This window comes from Oxyura jamaicensis, chromosome 7, assembly GCF_011077185.1.
Source record: "Oxyura jamaicensis isolate SHBP4307 breed ruddy duck chromosome 7, BPBGC_Ojam_1.0, whole genome shotgun sequence".
NCBI classification, from domain to species: domain Eukaryota; kingdom Metazoa; phylum Chordata; class Aves; order Anseriformes; family Anatidae; genus Oxyura; species Oxyura jamaicensis.
In genome coordinates, this window is record NC_048899.1 from 29409217 (window position 1) to 29415315 (window position 6099).

Genomic DNA, 6099 nt, shown 5'->3' on the forward strand with positions numbered 1-6099 from the left:
GGCATAGCATTGACAGGGGAGCTATTTTGTCTTTTCTGGTGGGTAGATCCTCAAAATGCTCATCACATGCATCCTCTCCTGCTTTTCACAGTGGGAAGAAAATTGGTGCCACAGCTAAATTCCAGCATTGGTAATTCTTTCAGTTCTCCCTGTTCTGATGAGGCTCTTGCTTCCATCTCAAATGGATCATGCAGAGTGCCTGAGGCTCTCTCCAACAAACAAGCCACATGCTTCTCTTGGATTGAGCTCGGTTTGCCTGCATTGAAGATTAAGTCCTGAAGTCCTTATTCAGACCTAATTCAGTTTTGTTCTGCTAACAAACTGAATGGAAATAAAAGGGAAGGAGTCTTCTTCAGGAGCAGACCAAGAAAGCAGACTGCTTGGAGTCCTGTCTTGGTAAAATAAAAAAAAAATAATAATAATAATTAAAAAAAAAATCTTATATGTTCATTTCAGGCCTTGTTTCATGTCTGCCCTAAATTCATGTTAATTTTGCTGTTAATAGCAATGTTAAAACAGGAAATAAAAAGTCTGCAGACTTTCTTAGTGCTGAAGTCATAGCAACACTCTCACCCATGTGAGCATGGATTTCCTCTGTTGCAACAGCTGCCCGCTCAGAAAAGCATTGCTTGTCTGACTGCCCTCTGGCCCACAACCTCTGAAGTCTTTTACTGAGCCGAGACCTTTTATTTGGGTTCATTCCTTCAGCTCCCAAGGACAGTAATGGGAACTCCACGCTGCACCAGAGGTGATCTCCGTAGGAGCTGTCAGCACAGGGAAGGACGGCCGTGAACACAAGGGGGATGTCGTTGCCAGAAAGGGGCAGCTTCAGCTCCACCTCTGCCCCCGACACTGCAATGCTCGCTTGACTCATGCCATCCTCAGGCACAGCCCCAAACATCTGAGACATCTTCTCTCTGGTTTCTCTGCTGGGTGGGAGAATGTTTTGTTTCTGAGGTTGGTAAAATTTTTGGTTGCTTTTCGTCTCCTCGACTGATCTGTCTCCCCAGACAGCATGTGCAGCAGAAGCAGGAGGAAGGGCCCCCTCGAACTTTTCCATGATGTGCTCACTGCTGTCTCTTTGGCAGCTCCGCAGATGCCATGCTGTTCTCTAGGACGTGGTGTTTGGCTGGAGAACACCCTGGCGAGAAGGGATGTTGAAAAATAGCAGTAGCAGCAACAGTAGCAACAGATGGGGCTAGCAACCTTTCCCTGGGTGAGTATCAGATCTGTTACTCTTCTCAGCTGTTTGGCGGGTCATTGCTGGGTTATGTATCCAGTGATGTCTGCACTGTGCTCTGGCCGGCAATGTATATGCCAGATTCCTCTGGTTCTCCTCATTGCTTTGCTTTAGAGCAGCAGCAGCATGCTCAAATGCACAGCAGAGGTTTTGCAGACTCTAAGCTAGAGCAGCCAAAAAATGTAAAGTCCTAACGTATGAAACAACTAGTTCATTTCAGAGACATGTATGCATATATACTGCGTAATTTCTCATCATTCAGCTTTGGCTCCTGCTGTCCATAGCCATCAGAAGCCTCTACTTGAAATCCTGTTTTCTCCTGGGCATCATTGGTTGTTATCTCTGGGGTGACTCATTATCTGCCTGAATTGGTTACCAGAGGGCTTTTTTTTGGTGTGAAATCTTTCTGTAGTGGAGTCATGGACTACAGAGCCAAGAAGGACCATTATGAATCACCTAAAATAACCTCTGAGCTGTTCATGTATTGAGCTGTGAGTGTTGGCTGGTGACTGTAAGGGTTTTGCATACCTAAGTGGATGCTTGCATTTTCGATGCAAGTTTGCACTTGTCTGCTTTCCCTCAGTAAAACTTCCCATGTTTTGGGTAGTAAAATGGATCCTAACAATCCTTCAGTGGGCCAATAATTATGGAGTGGAAGTTCTTTTCCCAAATGATCATCAAAGACAGTGAACAATAAGCATCAAAACTGTCATAGACTTCAAAAGCAATTAGTTCTGAAAGACAACTTCAATGAAGCAAGCGAAGGACGAGAATACCTCAATGAGGAACCCCAGATGTGACATCCACATGGCATAAGGCCCTGCAGAAATACTGGCTTTATCCAAACCTTCCTAACTAACACAGTCGCCCCCAAAATACCAAGTCCTGTTTTTCAGTACAGGTCCATCCAAGATTCTGCACCTATTTCTGAAGCTGGATTCCTTTATTTTTACCATGACATGCTACTGCTCAGTGTAGAAATGTCATAGATAATATTCAAAAGCAGATGCCTAGGGAAGGACACTAGAACAGAAGTATCATCTGTGCTTCCCTCTCTGCCATTGTAACCTCCAGCCAGTGGAGATCCCATGTGATCCCATGGAAGCTCTGGATCCCATGGACCAAGTATGGCAGCTTTGTATTTAAATCCCTTAATGTTTTTTGTTGTTGTTGTTCTTGTTGTTGGGTTGTTGTTTTTTTTTGTCTACAAGAAGTTCAATTACCTTTGATGACCTTGTCCACTATCCCTATGAATCTACAGGTGTAAACCTTAAGTGTTCACAGCCTCCTGTGGAAACTAAATGGGTTAACTGATCCATATGGAAAAACAGATCCAAAGAGGACAGCTTCAACTTTAGGTCACGCAGTGATCCTGACTCACCTGCAAGTGGAGAAGTAAAACCAGCAGACTTAGCCCACAGGTGAAGGAAAGTGGTGGCATAAGGTGACAGGACAGGAAAAGTTGTCATCCAGTATTTCACTAGGGATCAATTAAAGCACAATACAAGACTGGAAAGAACAGAAAACACAGCCCCATCCATGGGACAAACCCTTTTCAGTGTTTCCAGAGGGAGATTTTTGCTTTTGTCCCCCACTGTTAAATTGTGTGGGCTCACTGGTGACTTAGACCTTCAAAAAGGTATAGTCTATGTTAGAAAGAGGAGTGACAACTCTGGAGGATGTTTGATGCCAAGTGGGATTGATCTAATTGTTTCCTTAACAGTTGTAATTTCTACTCTTCACACTGGAGAAATAAAATTACCTTATTCTGAAGAGAGCCATTATATCTGCCTATATTTTTTTTATTATTATTTTTACAAGAAGGAAATAAAAGCAGTGGGTACAAAAGGACACATCCAATTTTATCCAGGAACATCTGAGATATGAAGCCATATTGCAGCTCATGCTGTCCTTGACATGTATTCTGCTTCAAGGGTAAGGTGGTTTTCCTTTCCCCAGGATGAACAGCCTCAATACCTGAGCTCACCTTATCAAGCCTATTTCCATGAACAACACAGTCTTTCCATGGCTCACCACTCTGGTAAAGCCTCGTGATGAGCTCTTACAGAGCAGAAATGCCTGTTCAAGGACTCACTGTGCCCTGAACTAAAAGTGAAGTCAGTCTTCACACATCTGGATGCCACACTCCATGGCCAAAAATGCTTCTTTCGACCATGATTCATGCTTCTTCATTTTTTCTCTGTAAGCTTCTGTGAGTGACTCAATTCTGACACCCATGGAAGGCCTTATAATTCCTGTCAGACCACTAATTAATTTCTGGGTTTGTTCTTTAATACCTGACCAATTAGCATAAGCAAATAACATTGGGAGAACAAGATGGCATGCAGGGCTAATAAAACTGTTGCTCTGTTTTTAATTGCCAACTTAACACCCTGTGAAGCCTTCGGCACAAAAAGAGGAGAACAAGAAGGAAACAAGCTGAGCAGCTAAGTGATGATCTACCTCTGTGTGCTGCATTTCCAACTTGTGGACTACTTCTAAGTCTACAAATAAAAATATATTAAAATTGTAGAAGTACCTTCAGCAGATATGAAATCAGGAGGAGAGTTCACGAGTACAGAAAAGTTGAAGAGCAGTCTTTAAGCAAATCACCGTAGTTGAGTCCAGATCCTCAGTCCTAGGATCACCGTACTTCCAGGCAGATTTGCTGTGTCTGCTCTTCGTTTATTTTACTGGCTCACTATATAAAATTACAGGGTGGAAAGAACAGGAATGTCAAGGGAAACCTTAGATGTCACTGTAACAGCCCTGTTACAGTTCTGAAGCTGTATATATGCATTAACACAGTATTGCTTTCAAACTAAGCCATATCCTGCCTCCTAGCTTGGCTTTGTACCTTAAACTCTAATTCAGCAATGACCAGGAGGAAGGAAAGATGTTCTGATTTCTCTGTGTAGAAATGTCCTAAGTGATGGGAAAAAGTAATGATAACATGAGCTACTTGGAGACATTAGAAAAGAGATAGGGTGGGATTTTTGATGAGTTCAGCACGAGACAGAAAAATGGAGGGGCGTAGGTTTGGGTTAATCATCAAATAAAAGGCAGGCCAAACATGAGGATGACGTTCCTCACAGCAAGAGCTATGAAGCCACAGAGCAGGCTTGAGGGAAGCACCATCACTGACTCATTTCAAAATAGCCTGAACAAATTAATAGAGAGAGCAGAGAAACAGGCAAGCCTGGCAACAAGATTGGAGCTGACAATGTTGCTTGATCCAAGAAACTGTTGGCCTTTCTCATCTTGAGTTTTCTTTGATTCTGCAGAAGCTTTTAATAATTTTATGGATTTTTGCATAAAACAGCTACAGTGTTGCATAAGGTCTCCATTAGCAGCTCTAGCTCTGAAGACGTGTCAGTCGTTCTAGTCTTGCTGTGCTCAGAAGGACTGGGGCTTCAGAGGTTGCAAATGACCTGGAGATATCCGCCACCACCACCCTCCTCTGAGGACGGTCACAAAAATGAAATTTGCTCTACTTCTAATATTGGTCACCTCCTGAAGCTGTCCTACCTCAATCTTTCCCTACAGACTGTCAGAAAGCAGGCACAGATTTCAGGGATTCTGATTCTTTGCTGTTTCTTTTCAGCTCAGACCTTGCAGCTGCTACATTGCCTAGCTTAGGTCTTGAGATAAAGTTCTCTCAGCCACAATTTTAAAGGCCTTGAGAGTAAAGCATTTCAAAGTCTTTAATACTCTGCAACTTATTTTGCAAGCTAAATCCACCATCTAGCATAGAATTTCTCAGGTGTGAATTTATGGTGTTTTCCCTAAGCTAGAAATTACTGAAACTTGCCTTTAGAATGGGTCACTGTGCATTTTTGATCATCTTACACTCTTCCCTCAGCATGTACTTGCCTACATGGATATTTGTCTGAATATGCATGGCCATACTTAGGTTCCCAAAGAGACCTGGCAACTAAAGGAGCTGACTACTTAAGCAATGCACAGCAGGCTTTATGTACTTGTGGGAAGCATCTTGCAGGCACACGGTCCCCATGCTTATGTGTACAGAGCTTATGTGAAAGTTTAACATCAGGTTTGACCCCTCAGTTATAGGACACAAGAAAGGCTGTTGGAAGCAGCAGGGCAGTTACAAGGAACATTTGGTATGAATTTTCCCCTGTTTTGCAGTTAATGAATCATTCCTGAGCCTGCCCTTCCACTGTTCTCATTATTCCAGTTCAGACTGTTGGGAAAAGTACTCTTTAAGAGACGGAGCAGAGTTTGGTTTTGTGTTTAATTTGATTGGCCAGGGACAAAAAGAAGATGGACTATGTGTCATTTATTAACTGATGGAGACACCTTGTCCAGCATAAGCTTAAGCTTATTCTCAAGGCAATCCAGAGTTTTATGTCTATATTCATAGGCTACTGTGAATGCAGAAATGCTGCAGGAGTCACAGAAGGGTTTTACTGTGACCTAGGCACCCCACCTTCACAGGCACCCTGCAAGAAGTTGCATGTGTGGCCATTTCAGACAAGGCACAGTGCACAATGTGATTGTCCTGGGGACTTGTTGCTTCAGCACTGGCCCAGAAATGCATTCAAACTAGTTCAAATAAAATGACCTGGTAATATATGTATGTTCTCACCAGTGAGTTCAAATAAATAAAATAAAATAAAATAATAAATAAATAAATAAATAAAAACAGGCTAAGGACTTCTGGTACACATGAGACTTTCTGAGTTGGTACCTAGATCTTGGGTTACTGTGATGGGGATCCAGAGAAAGAAGAGGACTCCGGTCACGGTAGCAACTTCAGTGTTCTGCAGGTTTTATTCATCATGGTTTTAAACATCCCAAGTGCATAATATCAACAGAACAAGTGAAAGAGACTTTCT

The 6099-nt window shown here is 42.6% G+C and overlaps 1 long non-coding RNA gene across 1 annotated transcript in view; it reads left to right on the top strand.

The window, feature by feature from the left end:
- The first annotated feature begins 942 nt into the window (after window positions 1-942).
- LOC118170327 overlaps window positions 943-6099 on the top strand; it is an 8379-nt gene continuing 3222 nt past the window's right edge. Inside the window, exons 1-2 of the long non-coding RNA XR_004752646.1 lie at window positions 943-1216; window positions 4845-5003. This is a non-coding gene — a long non-coding RNA (uncharacterized LOC118170327). The remainder of the gene's footprint in view (window positions 1217-4844; window positions 5004-6099) is intronic.